This window comes from Manis pentadactyla, chromosome 2 (assembly GCF_030020395.1).
Source record: "Manis pentadactyla isolate mManPen7 chromosome 2, mManPen7.hap1, whole genome shotgun sequence".
Classification (NCBI taxonomy): Eukaryota; Metazoa; Chordata; class Mammalia; order Pholidota; family Manidae; genus Manis; species Manis pentadactyla.
In genome coordinates, this window is record NC_080020.1 from 119523528 (window position 1) to 119538959 (window position 15432).

Sequence of the window (15432 nt, forward strand, 5' to 3'; positions counted from 1 at the left end):
GAAAAGTTGAGAGTACTTATTTTATTGAGGATATTTCAGAGGAATGTTCTTAAACTATCGGCACTTAAACTATCTGCAGACAGAAAGGTTTATGTTTAATATAAAATAAATTCATGTTTAAAATTTTATCAGCAAAGAATAACTACATAGAATGAGTTCTGAGTTTTGATTTTTAAGAAGGGTATTTAATAATTTTGAAGAATGAATTTACAAAAACAAATTGATAACAGGAGAGAGATCATAACACTAAAATTATCTTTATTTTCTAATAAAAATAAAGATAAATATTTCCTTAAAATATGTAGTAAAAATGTTTCCACCAGGGATATTAAATGGAAGTAAATATAACACGTCTATTTTTAGTAGTTCAGTTGGATAAAGTTCATTACTAAATGGAGATCCACAAAATGAAGGCCGCCCCAGTGGGCCAGCCCACATCACAGATCTAAACCTAAGTCATAAGTCAGCCTGCACTTACAGGCTGTCAAGAAAACCTAAAACCAATTACAGTATAACTCAGCTTTAGTTAGGTTACCTCACCCTCTCAATAATAATCTGTTAGCCTTTATAAAGAAACCCCCAGTTTCCTGACCAATCAGGCCTTGTCTCTGCATTGAACTCTGTAAAATTTGCTCTTACCCAAAATCCCTTGGGAAGAGTGATCCCCTTCTTGGGAGGTGCTGTGCTCCCCCATCCATGATTGCTTTATCTTGAATAAAGGGCATCCAAATCATTATTAAATTGTAGGGTTTTTTGGTCAATTGACAGACTGTAACTTTAAAAGTGTACTAATGCTATTTTTCATTTACTGAGTACTTCAAATAAATTAAACACTAACTTTCTAGTGATTTTCCCATAAAAACTCTATGTATTCTATTTCATCATAATTTCACAATTTGTCACGGAATGTGTATTGTTTCCACTTTTCAGATGGAGGCATAAAGGATTTGAGCCTTTAAGCTGGCAGTGGACTGAATAAGGACTTAAAGTTCTTTCTGACACTTAGGAATGTTCATTTAACTAACAAGTACACACAACAGAGAGTAGGAAAATGTAGTAACAGGTAGTGTGTATCTGTGTGTGTATGTATTCTTTTGTGCTCCTGGGCTTCTTGATCAGTATGCATTGCTGAGAAACATATGCATACAAAGTTGTGCTCCCTGGAATGAATCAGGCCCTGCCTAGCATTCTGTAATCCATTTTATCAGCTTCATGTAGACAGGTTTAGTGTGTAATTCTTGTTCTTCCCTCTTTCCCATATGTTTTTTAAACCACAAGGTCCCTGGTAGTGGAATTTACCTTTCTCTACTGCTGCAAAGCCATCAGGTTGGTGAAAAATAGTTTCTGTTCCTGTTGCCTGATTGAAAGGGGGTATGAATTCAAATCATTTGCTGGTTTAAATTGGCTTTTCATTTATGAACTCCTTCCTCACGTATTTGTCCTGGCTGATGGCTGAGATTTTTTTTCACTGCTAAGTGCTTTGGCTTTCTTCAGAGGAAAAGCTCAATCTAAGAGCAAAATGTTACAATTAATATTAAAATGAGATTCCACTAGGTTTAGAAAGACTATTTAAAAGAAGCACAAGGAATTGCAGAAGAAAAGCAGCATGTGGCTCTTTGTATTTTCTAGATATGCTTTCTCACAAAGTGGACATGGTTTTTCAATATGTAGCTTTTAGAAGAGAAACATAAAAAAACTACATATGCAAACAGATCCAATATTAAAAATTCTGAAATGTTAAAAAGGAACACTTTATTTAAGATTTTTTTTTCATATTGTACACGTTTTACATTTAAACTGACATCGAAATTTCACTTTGCTCTTTTAAGTTTTTATAACTGATCACATACGTACTTGACTATAATTATTGCATTAACAGTTTTGGATATGAAGAAGTGTCTCATTATTTCTTAAAAGCAGTAGTGATATAGAAGGAGGCAGTGAGGAAACCACCATCATAACAGCAAATTTTTTCATAATGCTCTAAAAATAGTAAGAATGGTGATCATCTACTTCTGAGTTCTATCTTTGTTCAATATGAAAACAAAGTCCTACTTGATAAATACAAAAGAAATGTATTTTGAATGACTCAGTGTTTATAAAATGAAATTATTTTTTATTCAAACATGTGGGTAGATTTTGAATTTGGTCAACTTCTACAATAAAAATTGTTCTTCAGAAAAAGACATGAATAAATCACACTCAAACATTTTCCTAAATAAATTATAGTTCATAATTTTATGATATAAGTACAATGTATCTTACTTTTAAGTATTAAGTACATACCCTTTCAGTGTACATCTCTTTTCTAATCTATTTAGTTATCTCTCTATGTAACGTAACTATTGTTATTACATTTAGCTGTTCCTTCAAACAACATAGATCTCTAACCACCAAATCACATGACCCACAACATCTGACAAACAATTATAACATTTCATAGAGAAAATGTCAAATAAAACTGCAGGTACTATAGCATAACTATTCAGTGTGGTATTTTAAATTTTAATCTAATCAAACCATGTTCATAAGTACTATATTAAACATTTAAAAACTAGAGATCTTTAATGAAATTTAACCCATTGGACTGATATAATTCAGGAATATATTTTATCTATTTGAGGATATTTTGTTATTCTGACGAAGTGTGAATCTCATTATTAAAAACAACCTCCAAAACCAAGGGAGTTTTTGAGTGCATTTATTATCCTCAAAACATAATTGTATGAATTCACACAGAAAATGAATGCAAAACAGGGATTTGGTACTGGATTTATTTCCCCTTCTTGCCTTGAATATTTATGAGTTTATTGAGATGGGTCTCCAGAAACAGATTTTCAATGGGGAAATTCAACTGAAAATATTGTTGAATCATTTGACAGGTGATGGAAATCACTTACCAGATGTCATGATACTTCCTTTAAATGCTGTTGAGAAGAATAAATACTGCTAAGGGAAAAAAGAAAAGGTTTTGATGGTTGTAAGTGCTAAACAGTAAGAATAGTTATCCAGCATAATCCTTCAATATTTTTGTCTAGCTAGTTTTTAATACATGAGTATAGCTCTTTGTTTTACTTTATTGATCCCTTCAGCTCTCAGTATTGCATAAATAACTGATCAGAGTGGCTCCATTGTTCATCCCCACTTATTCGACAGTGAGGGCAGGTGGGGGAGACAGTGTAGCTCACTTTCCAATGAGAAGGTCTGGTTTTTCATTAGTTTCATTTGTTTACTGTTCAGCTACAGAAACACTTTCTAAAAGCACATCTTCCCAATATCAGTAAAAGTGAAGGTAGTTCATCTGCAAGTAAAAAACAAACAAAAATCAGACAAAAAAACAAAACCCACAGAGACTCAAAATTCATTGGTTATATTTAAGAAGAAAAAAACATTTTTCTAGGTTCTGTTTTCTGGCAAGGATTCCAGGAGTGAATTTTATCACTCTAAAACAAATGACTATTTATTTAATAATTGATTTTTAAAATGTTTTTATTTTGAGAATATTGCATGTGTGTGTACACATGCAAATTTATAGAAAAATTATCAAAAATTACTCTTTAAGGTGGTTTTTGGTTTGCATGACATACAACCTTTCAAATATCTAATGAGTATTTCAGATTTAGTTATAAAAATATGAGTTAAACAATCATCACCCCCTTTTGATCACTGTGTATTCATTAGTTTTTCATCCATGTCTTAATATTCAAAAGCTATCTTAAGCTTATTTTTTGTTCAAGTCAATTTCAACACTGATTGCTTGAACAGTATGCAGAACAACTTTGACAACTGTATAAACTATTAAAAATTTTATTATGTTATATATGTTTGTATTTATCTACATCTATTTACTCACTAATTGATACACAACCTTTTTTGTTCCAGTAATTTTATCCATGGTGAAGGCAGGGGAATAGAGAACCAGAACACGTTTCCATATTATAGCTCATAAACATTAGTTACAGTGAATGAATGGAGACTACATGTCATAAAAATTCTAATGTTTTTCTCTTGTAAATTTGCCAGATGTTGAGTCATATAGTTTGGAAGGTTTGAATTAATTATTCAAATCATTTCTCTGTTATTATATTCTCTGGTGTGATACAAAGTTGGAGTTGATAAACACAAATGGATAACCTGTCTCATTCTGAATATAAACTTAAGACTCTTGTTTAAATATGTAGAAGGAAAAATGAAAAGGCAATGTGTGCTCTAGAGAATTTATTTAGACAGCATTATTGAAGCATATGTAATATTTATCAACTTAGTAATAATAACCTTGATAATACATGTCATAATCTCAAACTCACCTTTATGTGTCCAGTACAATCAATTATGAAACTGATGTCAGGAAAATAGCAGAACTATTTGTGCACATGTAAATGGCAGTGCTAGTTTGACTGAGAAATCACTGTATAATATTATTGCCTAAGTAGTCATTGACATTAATTTCAGATAATATTTCATATTAAATACAGAATATTAAATAGTTATGAAATAATAATTAGGAAACAACTTAGTGCATCATTTTTATGAAATTTTTTCTTTCATTTTTAGAAATGGCATATAAAAGTACCAAGATCAAGATTTTTAAATAACTCTTCTATATACATTTTTTGCTACTTTGAATTTCCATCATATTACATACATAAAAAATTGTTAAGTCCATTAATATGAGTCCATAGTTATCCCTCTTCACATACCAGTTTGCTTAAAACAATATACCTCACTGTTTATTTCCTCTTACCTATCAGTCAAAGAGAGAGCTAACTTCTGGTTTTATCTGATTCATTCATTTTCTTAAGTGAATATAATATTGAACAATTCTTCAATGAATAAGAAATGCAGTAGATGTCAAACTAGCATACTGAAGATGTACTATCATATCAAAATATGGATGCTAGAAAATAAATGCTGAAGTTACCAATCCTTGAAAAACAGTTAGCAGAGCAATCACTGATTCCTAATTCCAGATATGTCCTACTTAACATAACTCAAATTCATTTCAAGACAAGATCATAAATTTAAAAAGCACTTAAAAAATTAAGATTAGGTTAAAAACAATTATTCTCATTTAGTCTGCAGGCCATTATTTATGATTACAAAAAGTGCTGGCAAATATTAAAATTAGCACATTTTGAGGCTGCAGTTGTGAATAGGAAGGCTAGAGGAATATTATGTTTTCACACCAGGAAGATTAAGGGCAGTTCCGTTAGTTAAAGTTTTATTTATCTGCAGAAGAAATGGTATTCAGACATCATTTGTCACTATAAATATAGTATAGCAATGCATCTTCCCCTTTCCTAAAGTTAAAAGCTTAATACCTCAGTCTTATGATTAAAACCCAAACACTACATATGCTAAATTCTCACACCATGTATGAAAACAAAAACACACAAACTGCTTGAAATTTTAGCTACAGATGCTGCTCCAGTCATCAGAGTTTATTGGAAATCTCTTGAAAAAGAACTATTTAATCTCTTCTATGCAAATATTCAGCTGGCATTTATTGTTGATAGTATTTTAATAAAATATGTTATCAGAAAAAATATATTACAGTTAGGATATAACATTTAAATACTCTGAATTCCCACAATGTTGAAAGGTTATTTTAAAAGAATGACTTCTGCATGAATTATAGTTAAGTTAAAATATGGGTATATTATTATTTTAATAAACAATTTGCAGTTTGAGGATTACACCATTGAAATTTCTATTACAGTCATGAGAAAAGGGAATTAGATAAAATCCAAATCATCAGCCCATTTTTGAATTTCAAATTAAACAAGAATTGTATGAATAAATAAAGATGGCAGAATTCTGAAGGCATGCTTACCTGGTAACAATTTACCTATTTCACCCAAATGCACTATAAAAGAACAGTTGAAGGAATTTAGGGAGGGAAGCAGAGAAGATGGGAATCTTGTTGACCATTTACAAAAATGTTTCCATAAAAAAAAATTACAAGTTTCATTAAGTCAGGGATAATATTGGTAGAATAGACAGATAATTTGTGTGCTATCATTCTTTTTCTTCCTAAGACCTCAGTATTTACTGTGGATCCCAAAGGGAATAAAACTGAACTAAAGAAAACCACCATATAAAAGGAAATTCTATATATTATGGGTTATATTTGTGATATTCTTTCTCTCTCATTCTATCTTTTCCCAATCCCCCCATCTTTCTCCTAATGTTTATATTTATTTATAATATCACCATCATCTTTTTTAACAACTGAAGAATTAGATATCTTTTTTCTCTATCTCCAGTATGAGAAGCAAAATGTTCATTTTCAGTTAAAATATTATCAAAGCTCTAAAAAAGCTGTCAAGTCTTCATTAATGGTCAGTATCAAATCATCATCTTAGTTTGAGCAATAATGCTGTTGAGCATTCCTTATGTGTCTAAAGCACAAGTTCAATGGCCTTAGGAGCTTCTTTGTGGTGAAGGCAGGGGAATAGAGAACCAGTTAATGATGTATATACACATAACTTTAGCGAGACACATAGATTTTGACTGTGTATTGACAATACTTAATAACTGTATATATGTATGTTATTCCTGTAGTTTAAGTGATTTACTTTTTTTATCTTTAACACAGTAGAATCTTTTTAAAGGTAAAACATAAGAAATAATCATACCTGACATGTGACAGCTGGTAGCTGGCCTGACTGCTCCTGGATAGGTCATGTGGTTTAACTACTGACATAAACAATTTTACAGAAAATAAGTATCTGACTAGAACTCTCAGTGACATGGATACAAACAAAACAAAACAAAACAGATAATTCAAAATTAGACACTGGAAACAACGGACTACACAACCAAAAAAATGACCAAACATTCCCATGGTTTTTTCCATGGGGTACTATCCCTGCTTCAGCAAGTAATCCATGTGTGTTCCTGGGGTCTTTGGCTTCCAGACATCAACTGGAGTGAAATATGAATCCAAAGTTATTTTTGCCCAGATGGCTACTTATTTTATCAATATCTTACTATAATTTATTTATCCACTGTAGAATACAAACTGATTTATATGTGATTATCAGCATGGTAAAGGTGAATAGAATTAGGAATTTAACACAAACTTCCTGTATAAATGAAAAACTCAGTAACTGAAAACTAATCCATAAAAAGTTGGATGCATTTTGAAAGGGAACAATACACTGTGGTAATAATACAAGTTTAATTTACCCTTCTTTAGCATTGCAATATAGCTATAAAATAACAGAATGTCCAAATGTCTTTGAAAATGGTGCTGTGTTTATATTTTTGCTGCCTTAAATTTTATAAAATTCACATAAGAGGTCCCTTTATATTATAGGAGGAAGGATAACAAAAATATATTTACCTCAACATTCTCCAGAGACTATATTTAACAAGCTGTATTATTTATCAAACTTAAAAGAGAAATTCAGTGTTCTTTAAATTGAATGCATTAAATTAAAACACATGTACTGTAATTATTTTACAATCTTCTAGGTTAATAATAAACCTATTCAAGATCAATCACAAAGACTGGTACAAGAATTATCTCTATTGATCCATAAATCTATAAGGCCATCTTTCCATCTATCTTTTTATCTATTCATTTTTCTTCAACACCTTCTTCAATGAGGAACAATATGATGATTTTTTTTTTGGTGATTTTCTGATGATATGTCAAAATGTAATGCCCTCACTGTTCATAATCTGTTTTTGATCCAAAGAACATATCAAAGTACATATCCACATAAGGAGTTTTAAAACTCAGTTGAGAAGTTTACTGTCTTCCATTTTTGCTAATGTCCTAAACATAATGCATTAGACAGAGCTATTTAGTCTTTTACCACAATGTGAAGACAAATCAGCTACTGTTCTCAGTTAATACCAATGTGGAAACTTTACCAAAATTTTTTAATATGCATGTTTTTATCAGTCACTGTTCTAACTCTGCTGAAATTGTAAAGACAAGACATTGGTATGAATCCAAACACCAAGGACCCTTTGAACATCTACTGGATTTCATGCAACAGACCTGCAACATTTGAAGTACACTCCTCTCATTGTGTGCTTATTCTTGGGATGAGCTAAAGCTTTTCTTTGCTGGAGCCCTATGTCTCTAACAGTAATAAGGAATCATTTGATTTTCTGTCAACGACCTGGGAAACTCCAAAACAGCTCATCTAATGACAGGCACCCATTTTACTGTGACTCTTACAAATATCTTTGGAAAGCTCTGGCAATTAATAAGAAATTTAACTGTCCTTATCACCTTGTCTTTGGACAAGGTCGTAAATACAAGCAGAATTCTGAAACTAAAATTGACAAAGCTTTCAGAGACTCTTACATTTTCATAACCTAAAGTATTGTTTTTGCCTTTAATACCAGTGAGATGAACACTTTCTGGGTATATCACCCCCTTTCGAAATTATTGAGCCTACCCTATGTTTCTGAGAATGAAACCACCAATTCTAATTCATACTCTGGCAAGCAGATATGAACAAATACTGCATGGGACTCATGAAATATATCTAGCATTGTCAGCAGGGATGGGCAGTCATTCCTCATCTTCCTAAATAGCCTCTTCATGAACAAAACCTGGACCTGTCTCTGAAGCAATATCAGAGAAAGATTACTTGAATTCTGATAGAAAGGACTTTATCAGGTAATGTTAGCAATGATCACACTAGTGAAGTCCAAGGACTTTGTCCTTTTGTTAATGTTTATCGTGTAGAGACATAAATAATTCTTGAATCACTTGAAGATTGTCAAGATTATAATCCTCCAGCTGATGATTTTAAAAACCTTCCAGAAGCAAATAGTCTTCAAGGGGTAGATTGGTTCCACTCAAGATCCAGAGAAAAAGATCCAGATAGCTTGATCCACATATTGCACTTTCATATGCATGCATATGTATTTTTTTTTCCCTAGCTACCTACCATAAATCCCACATTTGTCAAATTGCTTTCTGCCTTCTTATTTACTTAAGTGAATAACTAGTTGCAATTTATTCATGCTTTGGCCCAAGTGAATGATGAAACTCACTCACTGGGTCTGTGAAAATTTTCTTTTTGGAGTCACCGAGTTTCCCTTGATACCACTTTCTTTAAATGATCAGTTGACTTCCTGTGTAATCTGGCTTACCACTAAGTGATGTTTTTCATGGCAAACACCATAATAAGCCAGGAATCCAGGAATATAAAATGTGATAGTTCAAGGAGAATTTTAGATTGTTTTTTTGTGTCCTCAAGCCTCATCAAATAATGCTTTACGAGAGGCCCACACAGTAGGGAGGATATTACATGCAATAGTTGAGAAAACAGCAAGAGAAGTAGATAAAGCTTCCAAGGCTACAGAACTTTTTGACCAAAAGGTTCATGAAATTGAACAATAGTTAGTTTGGAATAGGCCTCCATAGATATAATATTGGCTTCCAATCTACCCCTTGAAGAATACATGTTGTTTTAAGGGAAGAATATTGTGCTTACATCCATATGGACCTGTGGACTCACTCTCATTTCAAACTTTCCTGTTGCAGGTGAAACTTACCTGATCAAAATTTGCATATGTATGAAAATAGAAATGTCTTTTCAAATACAGTAATTTAGAATATATATCAGAATATATTTGGATTCCAAAGGTCTATATGGATGTAAGCACAATGCTCTAAAAAAGAATGAGAAGTAAAAAAGAAAAAACAAACATAAATATAGGTATTTTAAACAATAATATAATATGTTTCTGTGGGATCTTCAGATTGAAGTTAAAATCTGTTCTCTTTGCTAAATTTAGACACTCCTGAGCACTGGCTTAAAATCTTAATTACAGCTCTGATCATATTCCTTCTCTTAGTATTTTCTGGGTTGCAGTCTTCAAGTATGGGATCCCCAGAATATTAAATGCTTCTGAGCAGCTGCTGTCTTGTCAAATGATCCAATAAGTGACCCTCCAAATAAAAGAACAGGAAACTCTGACTTTCTCAGAGGTTGAAACACAAACCCCCAAAGACTTAATATGGAGTCAGAATACCTCATAAGAAATGAAGAACTGGACTGAGCACTTGTCCGGATGCTGATGGTCTGTCCCTTAGCTTAAGAAGAGTGACAATAAAAGGTGATGATGAGAACCAAATCCATCTACACCCACACACCTCAATGTCCCCATTAACACAGTGTATTATTCAGCTTCTCACATTAAAATAGCCACACAATGTTAGAAAACATTTGTTCCAGAAGATGAAATTGTGTAACTTTTATTCTTTGTTTCAAAAGCTTTTAGAAAGTATTCAAGTACTGAAAATAGCTCAGTAGGCTTAATGACTCCACAGACTTGGCCTCCAAGCCATGGCTTTGATTCTTGATCCTCTGTGTCTACCAAACCTAAATTATTACATCATGAATTTTTTCAACTCTAATCAAGATGTCACATTGGAAGACTTATCTTAAATCAGACTCCCCAATAAACCTCAAATATCTTCTGAATGCAACTAAATTTAAGGGAAGAATATTGTGTTTACATCCATATGGACATTTGGACTCATTCTCATTCCGAACTTTCCTGTTGCAGGTGAAACTTACCTGATCAAAAATTGCATATGTATGAGAATGCTACTAAATGCTATTAAAATTCTGTCAAGAGTATGATCTCCATTATTATGGTAAGCAATAAACCATTTTGCTTAGTTAATGGATTGTTCTGGGAAGCTAATATTTGCATTTTGAATGTGTGCTTGAGAGAAAAATATAGGCAAGGAGACCAATTAAAACTTTGATGTCAGTTGGCTGTTTGGACAAATGTGGGAAAAGGTAAATAAATTGAGAGAATAAACTTTCCTTTTGCAGGTGAAACTATTACCTAATCAAAAATTGCATATGTATTAGAAGAGAAATTTATTTTCAATACAGCAATTTGGAATATATTGTGTATCCATATAAATCATATACACATATTTATTTTTATGTATACAGTATATTTTTATAAGATTCAAAGTGTCTGAATAATCTAGTGGGGGGAGGGATGGTTTGATTGAACTGCCTATGCAAATTATGTTACATTATCACTACTCACTTCCATCTACGCTTAAAAGCAAAAAAATGATAGAGTATGCCATGGTTGCATTAATAAAATACTTTGAAAGTATGCATATATTCTGTTCTTCACTTTCATTCCCAGAGCAATAAAATCTACAAGGATAAATGGTCTATCCAAATCAAATGAAGTATCATTAACAAAAAGTTTTTTGTATATCTTAAAAAAACAGACCACTTGTGAAGACAGACACACCTTTGATTAAGCTTTAGGGAAATTTGAAGTGAAGTGCAATATATCTCACAGAATTTTCAGTAGAAAAGCAAGCTCTGTGTCTGAAATTTTAGAAGACAGATATTTTACTATGCTTACATGATTGCATATTATATGAAATATATAATCTTTTTTCATTTTTTATTTGAATAGATTCAGAAATTCATAAATTTGTAAGAATTGAAATTGATAAAAAATGTCAAATGATATACACTTTATTTTTGGATTTTTTTATGTTGTGCTGCATATGTAAATAATAAAAGAAAATGTTAGTGGTAGATTCTCCATGCATATGAAAAATATAAGCTTTATTTCCTATTTTGCAAATTAACTTGATTTCTTTGAGAGTCCTATATGTAAGGAGAGATATCTTATATCAGGAGTTTTTGCCTGATTTATTATATATCTTCTTAGGTGTCCCAGCAAGGTGAAAGAGCAAAAAAAGCAGATGGAAAACAGCAGGTATATGACTTTTGATGCGAGAAACTCATTCACGATGATGACACTATTACTGCTCAAGATGGAAACAATGACATGTAATTTAACGTGAGTAAGCAATAGAAGTTCAATAAGTCAGTGTAAATGAATAGCTATGTCTGAAGAATAAAAACAGTGGTAGTGTATTTCATTCAGATATAACTATTCTCTTAAAAGTAAAATGGAACCCAATAGCCTCCTCAATAGTAACTGCATATATTTCCTTACTAACAGGAATTTTTTCATTAACATCTTAAAGGTGCAAGCAAGTATGAAAAGAATTACACTCAAAAAGCACCATCACACTTCAAAAATTTTAGAATCATTGCTTTGGGAAAGGTATTGAATTGTGTTAATCTTAACTTAAAGGCAGTATCAATATTGAGATAACTGAAAAAAAAGAAATGTTTCTTACAGTTTTCCTAACCAAGGTATTTATCATGATTCCACTATACTCCATGTGGATATGTGAACAACATTATATCTTTCTAACCTCAATCTGTATGACACAGATTACTACCATTTCCTCTTACCTTTATTTAGAGAAAATGAAGAGCATTTGTTTGCTATCTTGATACCATGTTCCTTAATTTACAGTGTGACCCAACAAAGAATATTACTTAATATCCTTCCACCTTATACATGTCATTTGTACTCCCAGTCTTTTGCTTACAGCTGTGTCAACCATCTGAAATCCATTTCTCTTTAATTTCAGAGCATAGAATTATACATAACACCATAGTCAGGGCTTACTCTTTGTTGAGTACGAGCAGAAAATGGTCTTATTTATTCCACCAAATGGTCCACTGTATATATCAGTGTATTTATTTTAACAAAATATTACATGTTTAGCTCATTATATACTTTGAAACTTTGGTCTTCAATTCTCAATGAGATGCAGTAAATTCTTTTTACCTAGTAGTATGTTAATATACTACGTGAAGGCAAAATGTCAGTGTCAAATAAAGAAAAAATGCCTCAAAATCAAACTCAAAACAAGTTTTTTTGAATGCGGAAAGTATGGCTAGCAGGAAATTTATTTGTGGGGAGTAAGTGTTGGAGTTGAACAGACATGGTCAAGATGGTATAAGAGGAAATATTTATTTCTGCAATCAGAATGAGCCATTAAAGAAAGATGTTGTCTTGATTAAGCTTAGAGTTAAAACAAAGTTCAGGGTCCTTAAGGGAGAAGAGAAGTCTGATTAAAATTTGCTCAAGCCAAGTAATAGACAATTCTGAACACTTGGTGAGAAGAAATACACTGCTTAAACTTAAGCTCAGTAATTGTAGAATCTATATAGGAATTTGTGATATGAGAATTTTAAGACAATTAAGTTCGATGTTACAGAATTAAAATACAGCTACATGTGTAGATGACATCTATCCATATTTATTATTTATGATACATGATAACAGTTCATGTATTCCATATACTATTTTACTTTAAGAAATATTTTATTACTGTCAATCAACTCAGGCTGCTTAGCAAAATACCATAAACTAGATGGCTTAAACAACAAATAATTTCTTACAGTTCCTGAGGCTGGAAGTCCTAGATGGAGTGCAGCATGGTTGGGTGAAAACCTTCTTCAGGGTTGCAGACTGCTCACTTCTAAGTTTATTCTCATGTGCTGGAAAGAGAGAGGTGTATTCCCTCCCTCACCTTAAAGGACACCAATCCCATTCAGGAGGGCTGCACACTCATGATCTGATTATCTCTCAAAGTTCCCACTTCCAAATACCATCACACTGGGGATTAGATTTCAACATATGAATATGAGGGTACACAAACATTCAGATTATACCAATGACTTGTATAACCAATGACTTGTATATTATCTATTTTAGATAACACTCCGTTATTATACTTATTTAATTAAGCATAACGTAGAAATTGGAAAGGACACAAAATATATAGAGTTCTTACTAACCTCTTAATACATTAACTTTATAAAAAGAATGCACACTTTGGAAAATCATCTACATTTTAACTTAAAATTAAATACATGATTTTTATATAAAAAGGACATCTTAGTGATAAAATGGTCTATTTTCATGTTAGTGATTCCTTAGGCATGCATTTTGACTAACAGAAGTCTTTCACTTTAGGTAGAGTAATATGTGGTAACTTAAGAAAATATTCTAAATATGCTTAATAATGTGCAAATAAGCATATTTATTCTAAAATAACAGACCTATCAGATAATCACTGCTATAATAATTGACTTTCCTATCTACTTCAGAGTGGAAACTTATAGCTTAAAATTTTTAGATGCTAAGTAATTTTTGATCCATATGGTTATGTTCCATATTACAGTAAAATATTAAAGTCCAGAGATTTAAGAAGAGAGTTATTAGCATATCACACCTTTGAAAGTATGGTGTCCTCCATGACCAAATACAGTTTCTTTCAATTCATCAAGAAATTTACGTAGTGTTTCTAAAGGTGGTCCACATTTAAAGAAGCATGTGCTTGCTGAGTTAATATCAGCTTGTTAAAGATTAATTGGTCACATAATTTTGATTTATGAATGGAAAGTAAAGAACTGTAATGGCTCAACATCAACCATCTTTATCCAAAGGCATATGAAATATTCAAATATATCTTACAGACAAAAGATACTTGTGAGTCTTTATAAAGTTTAATTAAAAACCAAGACACTTCTAGATATTTTTCTGCCTTCTGTATTGTAATCTTGCTGGAAGAAAAAACAAAGAAGCAATAAGACACATCTCAAGACTACTTTGCAGTTGACTAATTCATTCATTGTTAAAATAATATGCTATGCTTTCTCTTGAATACATTTTGATCATACCCTTTGTATTAAGTTACTTTCTGCTTCTCAAAAATAGAAAAGCCAATTGAAAATGAATACTAATGATCTGCCTTGTACTTACATTTGAATAAAGGTTTTTTTTTCCTGACCTTCATCCAAAGGAGGTTCAACAGGGTCACTGAGGCATTTAGTTTAGCCTACCAGGCACAGCAAGCCTATAGATGTCTTCAATTTTACAAGGTTCACTGTAGGAAAATATAAATGTATAATAGGCTCTAGCAGAGTCCAATAATCTAATTAAAAGAACATTTTCTATTTGAGACCATAAATCACACACTGTTATCAGATAAAAATTTGTCTACTTATATATCATCTTCCTATCAGGGAGATGGTGATGAGAGAAAACATGCTGTGCTTATGTTTACCTTGTTACAAATTATTCAGTCTCACAATTCAGAATGAATCAGAAACAAATCAGCCATTTAATTTTTTTTGGCTTGAAGTCAATTAAATAAAAGTTCAAAACATAAATCAAGTAGAAATGTATGGCTCAGATAAAAATGGTTGTATGTATGATCATCTACATTTGCCCCCTTACAACACTAACCTATGTTTTCTACCTTTATCTTGCATCTACCTACCACTTCAGCATTTTATTAAAAATAATAATAATAATAATAACAGTAATAATAAAGGAGAAATGTGGGATTCACATATAGATCAAGTATAAAAATCAAACGAATATTCATATTTGACCTGATTGTTTATAGTTCATAATGCGTGATCAAAACCGAAAGTTTCTGTGATGACTGCCCTTGCACTGTTCACCATGTAAGAACTTATTCACTATGTAAGAACTTGTTCATTATGCTTCAGAAGATTGGAGACTGTTGAGAAT